Source organism: Neovison vison, chromosome 3, assembly GCF_020171115.1.
Source record: "Neovison vison isolate M4711 chromosome 3, ASM_NN_V1, whole genome shotgun sequence".
NCBI lineage: Eukaryota > Metazoa > Chordata > Mammalia > Carnivora > Mustelidae > Neogale > Neogale vison.
This window is the reverse complement of record NC_058093.1, coordinates 12,288,556-12,308,455: the sequence shown is the minus strand read 5'-3', so window position 1 is coordinate 12,308,455 and position 19,900 is coordinate 12,288,556. Positions and strand designations below refer to the sequence as shown.

General features: G+C 41.9%; 1 protein-coding gene across 5 annotated transcripts in view; it reads right to left on the bottom strand.

The window, feature by feature from the left end:
- SPATS2L (spermatogenesis associated serine rich 2 like) overlaps positions 1-19,900 on the bottom strand; it is a 162,622-nt gene that overhangs the window by 126,241 nt on the left and 16,481 nt on the right. For 4 of the 5 annotated variants that reach the window (XM_044241246.1, XM_044241244.1, XM_044241250.1 and 1 more), the window contains exon 2: positions 13,770-13,819. The exons of the other annotated variant lie outside the window; for it this stretch is intronic. The gene's annotated coding sequence lies outside the window, so the exon portion shown is untranslated. The remainder of the gene's footprint in view (positions 1-13,769; positions 13,820-19,900) is intronic. 5 annotated transcript variants of the gene reach the window in all.

Here is a 19,900-nt window from a genome sequence, read left to right as displayed (position 1 = left end):
AGAAAGAACTATTAGAAAACACAGGAAGAACTAGGTATCCAGGATGCATAAAAGCTTCAAAGAATCACAAAAAAAGCCAGGCCCTTAGGCTGTGCAGTCCCCTCAAGGGACTGTAAGAATTCAGATCCCCCAACATCCTAATTTATGAGAGAACCGTGAGACCTGAAAAGGCAGGAGGCTGCCAGCAGGGAAAGCAAGCCCAGAGTTAGGAGGAGGAGGAAGGTACCATCTTCTCTAGACCAGTGGCAAGAAGATACCCGTGTCCTGCGCGGCTTGTCTTCCCAGTGTCCTCTTCCTTTTTCCTCCCTGGTCCTCCTCTCCCCGCACCACCCAGCCCATCTCCCGGGAGTCCAGCTCTGCTCTCCGGTCCCACATTTTGAAGCCCCCCCGCCCCCCCTTTTTTTTTTTGCCATGGCCTTTCTAAGTCCTCATCTTCGCACTTGATCTCCACTTCTTTTCCACTGGCCTAAACCTTGCCCCACATCCTCTTCCGTTTCACGGCCCCACGCCAGCGGTAAGAGACAAGGTCCCAGACCCTGTATTGAAAGATGCTTAATGACAAGTCACCAGTATGTGGTGAGCAGAGACTTGAAAGAAAATGGATTTGGCGTGATTTAGAAAAGAAAGAAAAAAAAAAAAAAGGAAAGGGTGTTGAGGGCTACATTAATGAGGGCGAGTTAAAGGGAACAAGAGTCAGTGAAATTCCTTGGCATGTTAAAAGCGTTATGCCGAGTTTGCTGAGGCGCTAAATATTCCCGAATGCCACCATTTTGTGAAGAAAAAAAAAAAAAGCATTTTTGTTGTGAAACTTGAGGTCTGCTAAGATTTCAGGAAAACCTCAAGAGAAACATGTTGTTTTTCATCTGAACCAGCAGTATACCCAAGGAGCAAGGGCCGAAATGACCCAACTAACAGAAGATATCAATGGTTGGCCCACACTTAAGCCTCACAGTGTGTCTCTTCACAATGTGTAAATAAAATACCTATTTTATTTGATCCTCACCATGGTTTAGTAAGGAAGGTGTTACTATTCCCACTTCAGAGATGGGGAAAGTCAGACACCCAAAGGTTACGGGACACAGTCGAGTCCCTCAGGCTGTTATGTCCAGTGACTGAGCGCACTGAAGCAAGACCACTTCAGTGCAAGACCAGGCCCTGCCCACCATTAATTACGAGACCTTGGGCAACGCACCTTCACCATGCCTGGGTGTCCACATCGTAAAATGTCGACCCACGACAATACTACCTCTGTCCCAGAAATGTCTGTGGAGAACCAATCGAGTTAATACATTAGAGTGGGTACAGAATTAGAAAGTCTGTCTGGCTTACACAGTAAGCACTTAAAAAATGTTCGGAAGAGTCAGTTCCCAGAGCTCAATGTTTTAAGGCCAAATGAGGTATCCTTATTTTTAACAATTACATTGCTTTTGCGATTCATAATTTTATCAGTAGAGAATTAGCTATTTCTCACAAAAGGAAAATACATGCTAAAAGGAAACCCTGAATTGGATCTAATGAGTCAAAAGGGAAGAAAAGGGCAAAAGTTCAAGTGTGGTTTCTTGAAAGAACCCCATTAATTTCTGTTTCCAGAAAAATACTGTACACGATTTAAGTATTTTCAGTCATTTTCGAGCACAATGAAAGGTCAGGCTAAATGGAAGTAATATTTGTGTAGCCCTTGGTGACTGTCGGGGAGTCTGTTTCCCATGGCCTGGTCCTTGATGTGGACAATGAAGCACTTCTCCGGGCCGTGCTGGCCCCCCCGGCCCCCCCGCCTCCTGCTGCACCCACTCCACGTGAGCTTTCTGTGACGGGAGGAGAACAAAGCTGCAGCTGGCAACTCCGGAGTGCTGGGGAAGAGCAATTTCCCTCAGAGAAGAGGGCAGGGGGAAATCAGCAGAGCAGTAGTGCCAGGACACATTTTCTCGTTTGTACTCTCCTGTGGCTGTGGGGGCCAATAAAATAAAATAAAATTTTAAAAAGGCCGAAGTGCAGAGAATGTGGTGCTGGGAGAGTAGGAAAGAACAGAGGGAGCAGCCAATACTCGGGACCGTCAGATGCGAACCGCAGGCCGCTGGGAGAACAAGGGAGAAAGAACCAGCCCGCACAGCATCCCGAAGAGCGTCATGCGAGAGAGCAAAGCAAGTGTCCTGGCGGAGAAATTCTGGAAGAGTACGTATGTCAGGGGCCACTAGAAGAGCCACAGACGACAGGAAGGAGGGACTGAGTGACGGCTCAGTCTTTCTCTAGTGCAGATGAGGGGCTGGGAGGTGGCCTCGGTGGGGTCTGAGCCAGCGCCTATGAGCTGCCCCTGTGAGGCCGGCCGAGGTCTCTTCCCAGGAACTGGCCTCCTCCGCCAGTCCCATGTGAAGCGTGCTTCCGGGGGCCCAAGTGTGGACCGGAGGGTTCCAACGTCAAGTGCAGCAGGAAGGAACCCAGTTAAGGAAGCGAGGGTCAGGGCGTCTTTGACCTAAGAGTTCCATGTGAAAAAAAAGGAAATCTCCCTCAAAACAGGAACATATTCAGCATTAAAACATACAGTTATGAACTGTTGTTTAGCCCAGAAGTTCTACATGTCACGAGTGTAAAAAGAACGTAACATATGATATCTGTATAGCATTTTCAAGTTTATAAAGCATTTTAATAAAAGAGATCTTCTGTCCCACAGGGATCTTTTTCATGCCCCAACAAGACACATTCTTCACATTACTATGAGTCCTGTTTAATGACTGACTTGATGCTACAGCAAATGTTGTTTGTTTTTTTTTTTTAAATCTATAACTACTACTTATAGAGTTTTATCTATAAATATGATACATAAAAGCCAAATGGTGGGGTTTAGGTACTGAATCTGTTCCAAAGCATCTACTACTTTTCCAGAGTGACTAATTAAACATAATTTACATGAACTGAACTAGGTGTAAACATTGCGGTACTCTGCATAGACCACTAAGCGTATCTCATTAAGAAGTTTCGGTGTTTCCAAGCCCTCAGACATTCGAAGGGGGTACTATAGAAGAGTAATTATTTTTAAAAGAATATATTAAAAGATATCCCTCAAGGGTCTTTAAAAACAGCTCTTAATAGCATAAACAGGAAGCATGCTATCAGGTTATGAAGAACGGTGGAGTACAAATGATCGTGGCCTATTTCCATAAAGAAGCACGGAAAAAAAGAAAACAAGCTAAAATTACTTCCAGCTTGCTGAGTTAAAACGAACTGTCATGTCATTAGGCAAGTGTCTTATTTACTCTTTGCCCTATATACAATAATAACATGTGTTGTTGAGAGTTAAGAGTTCGCATTAGCATTTTTTAATTTAGGAAAAGGGGGAATTTGTAAACCCTAAGGAACAGTGCTCTGGTTGACATAGTTCAGCATGCCTGGAGGGTGATGTGTACTTTGTACCCAAACCTTTATTAAACACACTGTCCTTGAGATACGAAGATAACCCTTCTGACCCACAGTCAGCACTGCGTTTGCTCTGAGGTTTTTTTCTTTCTTTCAGCTTTGAGATAGATTTGTGCTGATCTACCCTCTTTTGGTCATCCGCTTTCCTATGTGACTGACAGCATACGTTTGGGAGACAGCTGCCCGGCTCTGGGAGAGAAGTTGCAGCCTGGAGAGGGGAAGTGAAGCAGGGAGCTAACCCTTGGCCTTGGCACCCGGCACTCATCAACAGATGTGTTAAAGCAAAATGCTATAAAGTAGAAACTCCTACTGCCAATATGGTGAGAACTCTGCAAACCTATTTACATTAAGAAATGCTGTGATCAGCTGAACCTTTTCTTCGGATATGTTAACTTCTGGAGTAAATTAAGCCTTCTGGGAAATTGTATCAATTCCTTCTATACCACCAAGTTTTTACATTATTCTGGGTCTTGGTTTCTCCAATCCCTTAGACCCCATCACAGCGCTCACCCTGTTGAGGTCTTTGGCAACCCTCACTGCTAGCTGTTTTTGCTGTGTTTATTCACGTGGTTCCTTGTGTCTTCACTCTGCGGCTCCTCTACTACATTATCGGCTCCCAGTACTGAAAGATCCCAATCTACTGAACTTGGGTACTGATTCCCTGATCAGAATTTATCTGGCCCAGAGTATATCTGGCCCGATACATAACTCATCAATATATAAATCACAGGAAGAATTGCCAGGGTATATTTCTTCTTCCAATAAATACTAATTAAAAACGCCTACGTACCTGGCAATAGGCACAAGCACCAGGAATACTGGTGAACAGAACTTACATTCAGACAGCCAGTGGTCTGTTAGGGGCTAGCTGAATATATCATGTACTATCTTGATAAATCTCTGAGCAGACCACAGAGAAAGAAGACGAAAAGGGAACACCAGCTCGTTAATCAGAGCGCAAGCTCACAGGACAAAACCGCATCTCTCCTACTTGGATGTAATCTCCTTAACGCTTTGCCACTCTAGGTAAGCAACACATGTCCTCTTAATTGGCCGCCAGAGCCCTCTTCAAGCTCTCTTTTCAGAAAGCTTTGCAAAAGTCTTATGAACAATTTTGCTGTTCCAGAAAATGTTAATGCTCAAGGTACCCCTTTAAAAGAGAAGGAAAATTCCTCGGAGATTTTTTTTTTTTTTTCTCAGTAACAAGGAATGCAATTAGGCCTATACTTGGCACTTTGTCAGTTCCCAGAGCCAAGAGATCTCAGGGTTAGGAGAACAAAGCTACCAAGATGCTTTTGCTATCGACTATGGCCGGCCCAAAGTTCAAGGGTTAAAGCCTGAAAATGTTTTACCCCTTGACTTGAATTTCCCACGTAAGTAACTCCCAAATACCAAAGCTTTGGGGAACCAGAATGCAAAATCCTTCCCATTCCTTTATTGAAAAATTATGTATGCTGTGATTTATTGCTAATGTTGGACTTTGAAAGCATTAGACAGGATACCTGCAAACCTTCAGACAACAGCTGCCAATACCAGTTTAACATTTCATGGCTCAGCAGTTAAAATATGACAAATAATAAATCATCCTTGTAACCAGTGTGAGGCACTTGGTTGGTAAGGTATTGAGAGTTGGTGAAAAAGAAGCAACTATAGGTTGTGATTTAAGTCAGCACTTCAGACAGGGGAGGCTAAGGAAATGGTGAATGTTACTGTCTGTCTTCAGTGGCATGCTTTCTCTAAGAAAGCAACTTCTTTACAGAAGGAAGACGTCCCTGTGTATTAACAACAAAAACCGTGAAGATTTCAGATGTACATGTGCTTGTGAACAAAGACTTTCGGAACTCTTTATAGCTTTATGGAGAATGATCCAAATGGGACAATATTCTATTTAGGACCTGTCAGGGACTGAATCTGAAAGTGATGTTTAGTTGTTTTAGAAGACAGTCATCGCTTTTTCAGGCATATAAATATTTTCATCAGTTCCATTCTTAAAATATTACAAATAATTGCCTAAGCCCCAGTAGAACAAATGCTCCTTATCAAATACCTGCTTGCTGTGAGGACTGGCTGTACACATCTGTTTAGGAAAGTCTGTGATATATTCAAATATGCTTTAAGAGGCTCCCAACAGAACAAAAGTTATGGTCCTTTAATAGCGTGATGACTTGTCTGTAGTACGCAGACTCGGCACCTCTCTTTCCATCTTTCTGCTTTGGTAGAAAATGCTAAGGCAAGTCGGGCTGTCAGTGAAGGGAATATCAGCATTAGGAATGCTAAAGTGTATTTAATACCTTCTTTATATATTTTTTAAGATTTTGTTTATTTATTTGACAGAGAGAGACCCAGCAAGAGAGGGAACACAAGCAGTGGGGAGAGGGAGAAGCAGGCTCCCTGCTGAGCAGAGAGCCTGATGTGGGGCTTCATCCCAGGACCCTGAGATCATGACCTGACCCAAAGGCAGATGCTTAACTGACTGAGCCACCCAGGCACCCCAATACCTTCTTTCTAACAAGAGGTCAAGCAGTAGCTAAATGTAGAAACAGAGTTGAACCCAAGAGATACAGCCTAAGCAAAAGGATCCCCCTTAGCACCCACACAGAAATGTCTACATCAATGAAAGGGATTTCAAGTTCAGTGGACACCTGAAGAACATGAGAAGAAGCCCAGGCTTGGTTAGGTATGTTGACACTAAAGAAATCACTCCTCTAGGGGCGCCTGGGTGGCTCAGTGGGTTAAAGCCTCTGCCTTCGGCTCAGGTCGTGATCCCAGGGTCCTGGGATCAAGCCCCGCGTCGGGCTCTCTGCTCCACAGGGAGCCTGCTTCCTCCCTTCTCTCTCTCTGCCTACTTGTGATCTCTCTCTCTCTGTGTCAAATAAATAAAATCTTTAAAAAAAAAAAAAAGAAATCACTCCTCTAATTCTGTATTTATACTTGATTCTTTTTTTTTCTAAGATTTTATTTATTTATTTGACAGAGAGAGATACAGCGAGAGAGGGAACACAAGCAGGGGGAGCGGGAGAGGGAGAAGCAGGCTTCTCACTGAGCAGGGAGTCTGATGCAGGGTTCGATCCCAGGACTCTAGGATCATGACCTGAGCCAAAGACAGACACCTAAGGACTGAGCCACACAGGCGCCCCTATACTTGATTCTTTTAATGTAAATTCCTTAAAGAAAGTTGAGTCATTACTAATCCCAGTTTATAGGAAGAAACTCCTGGGACCAGACCTCCTAAGAATGCTATCTATACTAGGTGACCCTGGCCCCTCTCACCCAAGGCTGACTAGTAAAAAGCAGTCAATCAACCCAAGTTGGACAAATTAGATTCTCTCTTCCCAGAGCTCAAACCTGGAAGCATGAAACACAGAGGGTAAAAGTCACCAGTGTCACATTAACAGCAATATCTCAGAGAAGAGGGGCACAGAACCTGTGCTGGGATGGCCAGAGCTTCCAGGCTTACAACCCTTTGTGTGGGTTCCATGGTCCCGCCCTTCCTTCAAGTCTGGGAGATGTAGACCAGGATACTTCCAGTAAAAAAATTTAAAAAATTGGTGTTTCTTTGCTTTTGTTTTTGTCGAAGCAAATCAATCCATTTCTGTAGCTTGCACCAAAGAAACTTATAGGTTAAGGGCATCAGCACTTTAATAAAAAGTTAAATTTCCAGGGCGCCTGGGTGGCTCAGCGGGTTAAAGCCTCTGCCTTCAGCTCGGGTCGTGATCCCAGGGTTCTGGGATCGAGCCCGGCATCAGGCTCTCTGCTCAGCGGAGAGCCTGCTTCCCCCTCTCTCTGTCTCTGCCTGCCTCTCTGCCTACTTGTGATCTGTCTGTCAAATAAATAAATTTTTTTTAAAAAGTTACATTTCCTTAAAGAAGAAGTATAAGAGGCACGATCATAATTTGTCGCATTTGTAGGAAACTCTACATTTTACAGATGCTCTCATATGTGATCCCTGTAAGGGCTGGAGAAGGGTTGCTGTTATCACCCTCGCAATGGAAGAAAGGCAACGCAGCTCAGAGAGGGTATTACCTGTGCGCTGGGGCGGCAGCAAAGGGCAGAACCAGGCTTGGAGTCAAGTCAACTGACAGCGGGTGGTGCCCCTTCCCATGGAAGCCATGATGCGTGTGCTGTCCAGTGCCTGCTGTTATTTTTGCTTTGGGAAAGCCTACCTGTTGGTATTCAACTTTTATTTTTAGCATACAAAACCCTTAAGTAAAAGAGAATACAAACAAAACAGAAAAACAGAACTATTCTGAGTGTGTGTGTTTGTATCTTTTCATCTCTCTTACTCCCAACTCCAACACAGGCTTGAGAAAAGTTTTAATAAAGTAAAATATTCAAGCTATTACCTCGCTGTTGATATTTGCCAACACAAAAAACATTAGAGCTGACAAGTGCCTTATTTGATACGGGTAGCAAGTCTACCATCTTCTACATAGTTTAACTATTAGATGGGAGAATCCTTTGCACTACAAGGCAGTGCTGTTGAAGGTGTTTTCAACATGTATCCCCAAATATGTGTAGTTGTTCACTAACAATTCATGTACAGATATTATTATAGTAAAGGTTATACACTTTAAAGAACATGAACAAAATAGAAAAGGCCAGATTTTGGTAATCATGACTACCTTAAGGCAAATACATACAGGGTTAGGTTAATGATTAATTAACCATAGTAGACATAAATCCACAGGTCTCCAAAATACTTTAGAATTTTTGTGGTCAGCTTCTTGCAAGATCTGACTCTATGGTCATGGTCATTATTTCATAATGTGGCTGACAAAGAGTTTGTGTTGAACTCTGCCATTTAGTTGTGGCTTACAATATGAAAATTCTCTTCCGTTTAGGGAAAGTCTTGACAGAATCTGTGAAAGATTCTGTTAGTTTGTGAGGGTTTGTTAAAACTAAAATATAAAATCTGTAAATCCAGTTAATGAGGCACAAGATATTTCACAGAAAACCTAAGTGGAGGAAGCAGTGGAAAAGCCACTGTGAAGGGCCAGGCCTCGCCTCCCTCTCTCCAGGTGATAACAGACCCCAACCCCCTCCCCTCCGACATGTGGACCAGGGGTTACGCCAGGGCCAGTGTAATCACCAGCAGTCAGCACAATGTTTTATGAAAATAAAATGAATGTAAATGCAAGTTCTAATGAGTTTCTTTTCCACCCAAATGTATCCTCTCAGGAGCTCCCCAGGGTGGGCAGCACACTTTGGAGGCCATGCAACAAGGCGATAGTTTACTTCCACAGCAACCTACAATCACAGGAATCTCTAGGCCTAAAACTATGGAGGACAAGGACAAACCAACCCAGGCCACAGAGAAAGTTATTTTGCATTTTAGAAACTTTAAAAATCATGAACTCTCACTCAGCCAGAAAAGCACATAAAACATTAATGCTTGATGCAACGTGCTGCCTGTTGTCCATGGAACTACCCAACCAGTGGAAAAACAGGACCTGTGCCGGCACCCCCGCAAGCCCTCCAGATCCTTTCTCTTCTCTAGCACACCCTCCCCTAAGAGGTAACCGCTATCCTAATTCTTTCAGTAATAAATTCTTTCTCTTTATAGTTGGAGCCACGTATGGACGGTCCCCTTAGCAGCAAAGTGTGGTTTTGTTTGTTTTCACACTTCATATAAATAAGTAAAAGGATGAGCCAGAGCTACACACAATAGCACAGATGTATCTTACAGACAGGATGTTCAAAGGAAGATACAAAAGAATATATAGCAGTCTTATTCTATTTATATGAATATTTATATGGTATTTATATGGCATTTATATTTATATGGTATTGGCAGAAAAACAGGCAGACAGATCAATGGAACAGAACTGAGAGACCAGAAATAAACCTATACATATATGGACAATTCATTTATGACAAAAGAGTCCAGAACATACAATGGAGAAAAGACAAAGACAGTCTCTTCAAGAAATGGTTTTGGGAAAACTGGACAACCACATTCCAAAGAGTGAAACTAGATGACTATCTTAAACCATACACAAAAATTAACTCAGAATGGATGAAAGGCTTCAATGTAACACCTGAAGCCATAAAATTCCTAGAAGAAAACGTCAGTGGTGAGCTCCTTGACATCAGTTATTAACGACATCTTTGCGAACCTGACTCCAAAGGCAATGGAAACAAAGGCAAAAATAAATGGGACTACATCAAACTAAAAAGCTTCTACACAGCAAAAGAAACATTGTCCAAATGAAAAGGCAACATACTAGATGGGAGAAGATATTTGCAAACCATATATCCAACCCAGTTTTGGGTTAATATCCAAAATACATAAAGAATTCCTATAACTTAACAACAAAAAAACCAAACAACTCAATTAAAAAATGGGCATAGGATCTGAATAGGGATTTTTCCAAAAAAGACATACACATAGGCAACAGATGCATGAAAAGATGCTTGATTTCACTAATTATCAGGGAAATGCTTTCAAAACCACAATGAGATATCACCTAACACCTGTTAGAATGTTGATTATCAAAAAGACAAAAAAAATAACAAGTGTTGGAGAGGACATAGAGAAAAGGAAATCTTGTGCACTGATGGTGGGAATGTAAACTGATGCGGCCACTATGGAAAGCAATATGGAGGTTCCTCAAAAAACACTGCAGTAAACTTAAGGGTGCATATTAACTTTTCAAATTAGTATTTTCATGTTCTTTGGATAAGTACCCAGAAATGGAGTAGCTGGTCATATGGTAGTTCTATTTCATTTTTTTCCACAAAAAAAGTCTTTCCTGTGTTCACTACAGCATTATTTACAATAGCCAAGATACATAAACAACTTATGTATCTGTGAATAGATGAATGGATAAAAAAGATGTGGTCTATTTGCATAATGGAATACTATGCAGCTGTAAAAAAGAATGAAATCGTGCCATCTGCAACATCATGGAGGGACCTTGAGGGTGCTGTGCTAAGCAAAATGAATCAGATGAAAAAAAAAGAGTTAGATGGAGAAGGATAAATATCACACGACTTCACTCATATGTGGAATCTAAAACAAAACAAAACAGAAGAATAAACGAAACAAACAAAAACAAGCTCACAGATACAGAGAACAGACAAATGGTTACCAGAGGGGAAGGGGTAGGGAATGGGTAAAACGGATGACGGGGGTCAACTGTATCATCATGGATGGTAACTAGACTTGTGCTCTGGTCACTCTGTAGTGTATACAGATGTCCAATTATAAAACCATACACCTGAAACTTACATATTTTTTGAAACTTCTATTTTTTTAAGAAAAGAAAAGAAAATAGAGAGGACTACAGATTACAAAAACCAAAAAACAAAATCCACCTAAGGGAAGGTAATTTTAGTGCATTTCTTGGCAATCAATTTTAATATGAACTAACTCTTCTGGAGCCATGATGAAAGCTCATTAAATTACTAGATTTATCTTTCCCTGGATTTTCACTCCTGAACATTCATTAAATTTGAACTACAATATTAAATACATTTAACTCTGGTAAAAATAGCTTGAAATTTTCCAGTGAATTTATTGAAGTCAATTCTCTCAATCCCCCTCCCCACATATACATATTTTTTTACCTATTGTAATCACACTTTTCCTTTTAGTGAGGGCCAACACTGTATCTACAAAACGCTCATTCAAAGTTAACACTCATATTGATCAAGCACGAAAAGCCAAAAATGTTAACTCTGTAGCCAGTCTGAGGAATACAAATATGAAAAAGAAGTTAATTCCAACTTGAGTGTCTCCAATGTTTCATAACCATCACAAATGAACTCCAAATGGCCTGAATAAATGGGACATACTTAGATGATGGTATTGTGGCACCAGCAAAACTGGCCTGCTCATCAGTCTCGCATTGTCTTACTGATAACAAACATGGTAACGAACATTTATTATAGTGCCAGGTACTTTCTGCCTATTAGTTCACATATGCAATGCTATTTTCATTCTCAACACAATCGTTAAAGTAGGTACTATTATTCTTCCTAACTAAAAAGGAAACTGAGGTACAGAGAGGAAAGTAACTTGACCAAGGTCCATGGCAGTAAGTAGTCGAGTTAGATGTCAAAACTCAGCTTCCTGGCGTCTCAGTCCGTACTCTACCACACTGTCTGGGAACATACTGGTTTCGTTGTTATCACCGTTGGCATTGTTATTATTCTGATAACGACAAGAACAGCTCTTTAAAACCAGAGCGAGTATGTGAACCAATAGGAGGGGGAAAAATCTATGTACATTTGTTTTGATCTATGAAAATTTTGTGAAAATGACTGTAACCAAGCAACTCTAACTCTGAGAGAACTAATTAAGAAATGAATTAAGGGATTCAATGCATACCCAAATTAGTCATCAGAGCTCAAAGATCTGGCGTTCTGGTCTGTATCCAGCTTTGGCACTTGCATCCAAAATAAACATGACCAGATAAGAACCACAAGCTCACAATTAAAATGGATTTATATGGCTTATGCGTCCACATGGGAGAGGCCTCTTCCTAATTGAATTCGGACACCTCTTCAGTTATTGTGGGTTTCATCTGCCATCTCCCTACTCTTTTGTAACTGCTGGCAGTAGGATTATGTTGAGGGAGAAATCATTTCAATCAGTGATGTGTGCAGAGCGAGCATAAAAAGAGAAAAGAGAAGCCTTTGAACTGTAATTAGAAAATTCCTTAAGTGGGCTCATGTGACATATGTTTGAGACGACGACTAAGTGGCAAGACGAGTTATAGAACGGATGTCCGATGTCCCACTGTCCTGGGATAAGCAGCCGGTAAAAGTAGGGTTCTGACATGCGATGAGAGTCATCTTTCGCAGGCCAAAAGATTCCTGCTTTCCCCCTCTAATATGATTAGTGACGGACAGCTGGAGGCATCTCATTCTCCTGACAAAAATATGATCAGAATGGTCTTCAGTTGGTATATCTTCCCATCAAGCTGTTTGCTGCCTCCTAGCAGAATAATCAGAGTTTCTGATTATTTGGTACGTTCCAAGAAAACAGTAATTGATTGTGCCCTTGCTTGTCTGATGGAGAGAGGGCTGCCAGAATTTACATAGTAACACTTCAGTCGCCTAACCCAAGAAAAACTAAGCAGCGGGCGTGTGTGTGTGTGTGTGTGTGTGTGTGTGTGTGTGTGAGAGAGAGAGAGAGAGAGAGAGTGTGGAAATCCAGCCAGTAGTTTCCATAATAATTCTCTTTGGACAACTACAAAGTGTTTTCAATGGTGATTCAGAATTCAGATATGAGGAAGTAAAAGTATTCTTTTCCACTCATGGAAAACTACCAACTCCCACCAATGTTAATGGGTCTTTTCAAAAAGTTAGTCATCTTACTACTAAAGTTTCAGGGTTATTGGAAAAAAAAAATCAAGTTCAGATTCAACATTCATGGAAATATTCAGGTGTAGTGAGACCTCATTCATTTGATCTACCTCAGTTCAGAATTTAATCATTTGACAGTGTCCAGATCAGGGATGATCTTTTCACAATGAATATATGGCTTGCTAAGCAAATTAATTTAAACAAGCAAGACTACTGGGGGGGGGAATAAAAATATTTCAGGTAAAGTATGATAATCAAAAATAACAACATGCTTTCTGTACAGCAAACACTTTTGATGTACCCAAATACTAATGACTGATAACAATAGTAATTACCATTTAATTGAATGTCAGTCTTGTACAGTTCAGGTTACATACATGAGCTAGAAATATCCCAACAACTCTGCAGGATGGGTAGACTTTTCCCCATCTCAAAGAGGAGGAAACCGAGGATCAGAGAAGCAGGTGACACACAAATACTGTGTAATTACAAGGCAGCCAAAGAAGGGTGCAAAGCCAGGTTGTCTGGCTCAAAAGCCTATGCCCTTTCACTCCCACTCAACACTGAGTGAGCCCTGAAGACAGCACGACAGACTTCTAAAGTCACTGGACCAAGTTCTTCAACAACAACAGCAGCAGAAAGAGAATCCCTACAAGGAGGGATAGCCAGGCAGTCTGGCTCCAGAAATCATCCTTCTTGTCTGTAGAAAGAATGACTCCTTTATACATCACAAAGGCATCTATAATATCCCTATTGGTAGGTGGAAGTATTTTGCATGCATGAAACTACTCAGGAGAAATGCACAGTCGGAGATGGAGAAGGGGGATATAGGCGAGGCAGGAGTGCCTTGGGTCCACTGCCCCTTCCCTACACCCCATCACATGTGACTTCAGCCTACACCCCTATAGACAAGAACTGGGGTGGAGACCCTGAGGGGCTGCCAAGGGCTGTGATGAGGCCTCTGGGCATCAGCGGAACGTGCAGGGACAGCTGGGCCGTGGGCAATGGAAGAGAACATGGAGAAGGGAAGGAACATCTCTACTTACCCAAGAATCCACGAAGATATTCCTGAAAGCAGCCTGGATTCTGGAACGCTCTAGGAAAAAAGTAAATTTGGGAGGTAAGATCTCACATTTAGCAGGCAGAGCACCCTGTTCCATCACATCCCAAGCACAGGATCTGGAGTCAGGCAGACACGAGATTGGTGCTTCCTTACCTACGACTTCATAGCTGTTAGGTAGATTAAGCTCTCTGTGCCTCAGTTTACTCAACTGTGAGAGGGGTATAAGAACATTACCCTCCTCACAGAGCTGTTGAGAAGACTGGATAATATAGAATTCGTGCCATGAACTCAAAACACAGTAGTTTTAATAAGTATAATAGCCAACATGCATTGTTTAGAAAGTGCCCAGCATTGTGCTAGAGTTTCAAATGGGCTAACTCTTCAACACCCTGAGGTAGGCATTAGTGCCACTGGCATTCTGTAGATGTGGGAAATGAGGCACTGCAAGGTCACATCACGTTTCATCAAAGCATACCGGGTAAGCGGTGGAATGGGGACGGGGGTCCATGTGGCCCCCGAAGCAGGATGCTATGCAGTGATATCCTACCTAATTCATTACAAATAAATGTTAGCTACTGTTATTACTACTGTTATGAAATTCTCCTCTCCAAGAGATCGTCTATAATGTTCCCAAAACCCCAGGGAGCTCACCATTTAGATAGCCACCACTCAGGCACACAGACAGGTGCCGGGATCCTAAGTCACTAAGCCAACAATCACTTCAAGTGTCCCCTGAGATACTCTGCAAAGCGCTGTGTGGGGCTGCAGGGGCTTGGGTCTTTGATCAGGTCAACCTCCGTGCAGCGAATGGGGAATGCCAACAAGGAGGCAGCAAGGAAAGGGCGGGAGAGGCTGTCAGGACACTGGGTACCATACCGGGCTCTGGCTCCAGCTCTCTGGCTGGCCTTCTGCAAGTCAGCTGACCTCTCCGGGTTTTATCTTTAAATGAGCGGACTGGGGCATCTGGGTAGCTCAGTGGGTTAAGCCGCTGCCTTTGGCTCAGGTCAGGATCTCAGGGTCCTGGGATCGAGCCTCACAACAGGCTCTCTGCTCGGCAGGGAGCCTGCTTCCTCCTCTCTCTCTGCCTGCCTCTCTGCCTACTCGTGATCTCTCTCTGTCAAATAAATAAATAAAATCTTAAATGAGCGGACTGATCTGCGATTCTAATTTACAATTCTATTCTGATTCTCTTTCAGTCTAACTTCCTCTCCATAGTCCATATTTGAGAGAATATGTTTTAATTCTTCATTCATCCAACACACACTGACCGAACACAATGCCAGGCACTGGGAACAGCCTACACTCTGTAATTAGCTCTGAGAGCAGGATCAAGTCCCATCAAGGAAATCTTGGCGATCAGAACACTAGGGAAGGTTGCAGCTCCGAGGACAGCTGCGCACCCCCATTCTGGCCTCTCTGAACCCCGGGAAGTGGCCCCAGTGAATTCTGCACCAATTCAAAACCGGGGTCCCACAGTGGGGGAGGGGGTGCCATGCTAAAATGATGGGGACAGATCAGAATGTCTATGAAAGTAACTAGACAACCAGGGAAATGCTTGGGCTGAGGGGTTTTAGGTTTGTTTTCTAAGAGTAATAGTGTTGTGTGCGATAAACCAAAGAGATGAGAACGCATTCGACACTTGATGTGACTTTCTTGACTTTATTAAGGTATACTAATGACCACTTCGGTAGCAATCTCTGACGTATGTGTGTGTGAGTGCGCACGCGACTGCTTCTTTGAGAAACATTAACTCTGACACAAGATGCTACTGACTTTATTTAAAGATCGGTTCATCACCCTTAAACATGTTTCTTTCACAGAACTCCTCGGAGGGGAGTAATTCTGCAAGTATAATACTTCCATTAAAAAGACATTGATTTTAAAATATGCTTTTCAAGCTTTTGACGAAAACAATTTTTTGATTTTATGAACTAAAAAGGGCAAATAATGGCGTGGAGACAATGTAATAAATAACATGAGTCGTCAAATAAGCTATTAAACATTTATAGATACAATTTTTAATACAGACTTTTAAACATGCCCCAGAATGTCCATCAATCTTTGATACGGGAGGAAGTAGCATTTTGGCAAAGTCTGTCTCCCACCACAACAGAAGTCAGTACAAGATGTTTATGGCTCTTAAAGAGAGTAATGATGGCATTCTTTGCGGGGTGGTTAGACATTTTTAGCATATAATTTTAGAAGGCAAAAAATGGGAGAACATACAAAAAAATGTATTATTTCGATAGGTATTCAGGTAAAGTACCCTGGGCATGGAAGTCTATAGAGAATTTGGTGCCTAAATTGGCCCTGAGATTCCCAAAGTGTTTTAAAGCAACTTTGTTGGGAGTACCTGCATAAATGTCCAAGGTGACAACTGAGGAACAATACTCTGTCGGATATATAAAGGAGAGCTTTCTTAAGCTTGGAAAGAAAAAAGTTAAAAATTTAGTAGTGATGACCCCTGGATAAAGAATTACAGGGTTTTTTGTTTGTTTGTTTTGTTTTGTTTTTTGTCCTCTTTTTTAATAATGTCTCTGCTTTCCAAATTTCCTATAATGAGCATGTATTACTTTAACAATTTTTCTAAAAAAATGTTTTTTCGATCTCATGATGTATTATGGAAAGTCACCTGATATAAAAAGTGAAAAGGCTTCGGAATCAGACACACTTGGGTTCAAATCCCTTTCTGGTTTGGTGCTACCAGATAAGCGACTCGGCAGCCCCTGCTGCACAGAAAATGTAAATAATAACACATGTCTTGAAGCCCCATTTTGTCTCCTAGAGGTGAGATACTGTAAGTGCTTAGCACAGAGCAGGAGCCCAGGGAATGATAATCACTCTTCTCTCCACAATACACAGAAAAGGAAGGTCTCTTTGATGACAGTAAATAAATTTGTTTGTGTTTATAAATTGACTTCAGGCCATCTGTTTAGAGAAACACTGGGAGTTCTGAACAGGTAACTTTCAGAAATCTTTTCGTAGTTAAAAGTTTCAAAAAAGATGAATGAGTTTCTACCCTACCCTCCTTTCCCTCACACTTATTAGGACCCTGTGGTCTAAAACTCTTGGGTTCCCTTGTACCCACTACACTGCTGCCATGTTCGGAGATCCTCTGGTTGGGATGGGCGTTGGGGGAAGGGGAGAGGCAGACCCACTGGAGCTCAGAGGAACCACAGCCACCACAATCAAGATCTTTTCCATTTTCTCATTCCTTATGATTAAAGTGAGCAAAATAAATTATGGGATTGCTTAAATGAGGGCTGAGGGACAAGTTTTGTTTTTTGTTTTTTGTTTTTAAATGCTGCTATGTTGATGTTTTCATCCTATTCAGCTGAAGGTAGTTCAGTCAGTTAGGGCTATGACAAAATATATGTACTCAACAAAATACGGCTGTTGGGGATATGCTGTCCTCGGATATATGTTGCTGTACCTTGACTACAGGAAGAAATATTGATTTAACTGGCTTTAATATCAAGTCCGGTATTTGTTGACACGTGGAAATGAAAACTATCAAAACCGTGAAAAGCTTGATATATAGGTCAGGTCCCATTTCAGCTCCCTCCGAGGGACTGCCCAAAGTCTTCTGCTGTATTGGAATTGTGTTCTGGTGATGCTTTTGCCCCAGTCACAGATAACATGAATTTTCATTATAATGGGATTTGCTACATAAATGAATATTGGTATAGATTTTTATGTAGTACAATTTATTGTAGAGAGTACAGCCAAAAAAAAAAAATCACGTGTTTAACTTCTCCCTTTTCCCAATTCTGGAGGCATATCTCGCTTTCTACCAAAGGCATGTAATGATCTCTCCTTTTCAGTGTCTTGATTCCTCCTCTCACGGTGCCTAATACAGAGTCGACACTCAAGAAATAGCTTAATAAAATGAAGAAATGAGCTGAATAAAATGTGGTACCAAAGCAAATGAGGGAAATTCAGAGTAGATTCCAGGGTAAGAGAAATAAATTTTAGAAATTGATTCAGAATGAGTATAGCAAGCAGGGTTAGCCCTTCCCAACCAGGATGCTCAAGCCATCCCGGGATCTATGGGCCCTCCTGTGGCTCCCTATTGCTCAACGGGCCTGTCTAAAACGTCCAGCACCCAGCTTCCACGCGCCCTTCCCTGGGGAATGCCACAGGGACATTTCAATCATTAACTGCCTGAAACACCTTCATCGGAGTCCTACAGCCCCTTCAGCCCTCAGGCAGCTAAGGATCCAAGTCTGTCCTTCTAAAGAACGCAGAGAAAGGACCACCGTGACCACCTGGGAGGCAAGAAGAGGCGGAGAGGCTGGCCCATAGCACCAGGGGGAAAGGGAGTCAGAACATCCCCAGGATTGGGAGTTCCTTTGTTAGAGCCAACACTCAGAAGTAGTTTCTGTGCCCTTAACTGGGACATAATCAGGGCTGCGGGAAAAACTGAGAGAGACTTCTGAAGAACTTGCTGGACACTGCCCAGTGTCAAAATTCTTAACCTCTTGGTTCTCTTTTCTTTTCCCCTCCAGCAACAATGATTACTTTAATAATCAAAGAATTTCCTAGAACTTTTTATAAAGCTATCTAGTTGGGTTATTTTCCCACCTTAGAGTTCTTAGAGTCTTTTTTATTTTTTTAATCGAAAGCTACATAATGCATCAAATATCAAAATTTTCTATCTTCTGTCTTGGGACAACGTAATAGATCTAAATGCCTATTTTCACAAAGGTCTTGACTGTGTTCAGAGGAATCACCTATTGATGCCAAAGGTTTCCTTCCTTCATCAGAGGAATAAACCATGGGCATGAGCTTTGAGAGACTCCAAGCAAGGGACCAGGGGTTTCCAGGGCAGAGAATGGGCCTATCCCATTATTACTGGATAAAGCACGAGGAAAGAGGAGGGTCTGGTGAGGCTAGCCCCAAAAGTGGTTTTTGCATATATTTTACAAATATTCCTATTATTCATTTGAAAATATTTCAAAGGAAAATTGGCTTCTCCTCGAGAGGGATGACCCACGGCCATCAATTCATAACTTGGAAATGCATCATAAAAACACTTTTGAGCTAACCACATGGTTTGCTCAGTACCTGTAATCCATCCTATGCCCCTGCCTGGGCACCGGTCGTTCTCTTTGTAGGAGAGCTGAGGGGGCTGAGGGGCAGGGACAGTCACAAAGTCGGCCCTGCGTTCAGACAGCTACTACGCAATGGAGCCACAGAGTGAATCCAGTCTGTAGACTCATGTCCAATTCTCTGCTCACTGTTACAATTACAGAGCCCAAGGTTAGCTTGTTGGGCCCTTTCCAGCTGGGACATTACCATGGGGGACATCCTCTGAACAGGTCAAGTTGGTGGTCATGTTCTGTCAAGATCCAAACCTTTTTAGTTGCTTGGCTGTGGGCGACACTGTTTATTCCTTGCAAGAACTAAGATGACTTAAGGAAAACTGGAATAATTCTAATGCAAGAATGTGTAAGCTCAAAGGCTATAAAAATTCAAGAACTCAAAACCAAAGATAGCTTTCTTTCTTTCTTCTTTTTAAGCAAAGATAGCTTTCTTGACTAGACAATAGTTGGTTATAAACTCTGCAACAAAGTACCTTTTCAATGTGTAATTTTACTACTAGGATTTTTTTTTTCCGTTCATTTTTACTAAGAACTCAAACCTAAAAATGACAAAACGGGATTACCCTATTAAAAGACAACTTCAATTGTTCCTTTGTTCTAAGAAACTGTGTTAGGTACTGACTGGCAATACCTACACCTTGATCTTCATATTAATTATGCATTTTTCCTACAAAATTGACTGCCACACTGCATGCTGTAAGTCAGATTTGAGAGCTGCCAAGATAAATGTTCCAAATGGCTGACTTTTTAAAGACAACTTGTCAGTTCACCGAATAATTCTTTGGGGGTTCATCCCAGTATATATTCCATGTCTCCCCTATACCTATACCTTTAGCAAATATTATAGCTCTTTCTGGATGTATCATCTTATAGCTAAAGCTAAAGATTTTTCTTTTCAACCCCTAATATAAAAGTAATGAAACTTACAATTCCTTTTGATGCCATCAGTTTACTTTGGCTGTTATGATCACTTCATTCCTATACTGATTTCTGTAAAATATTCTGATTC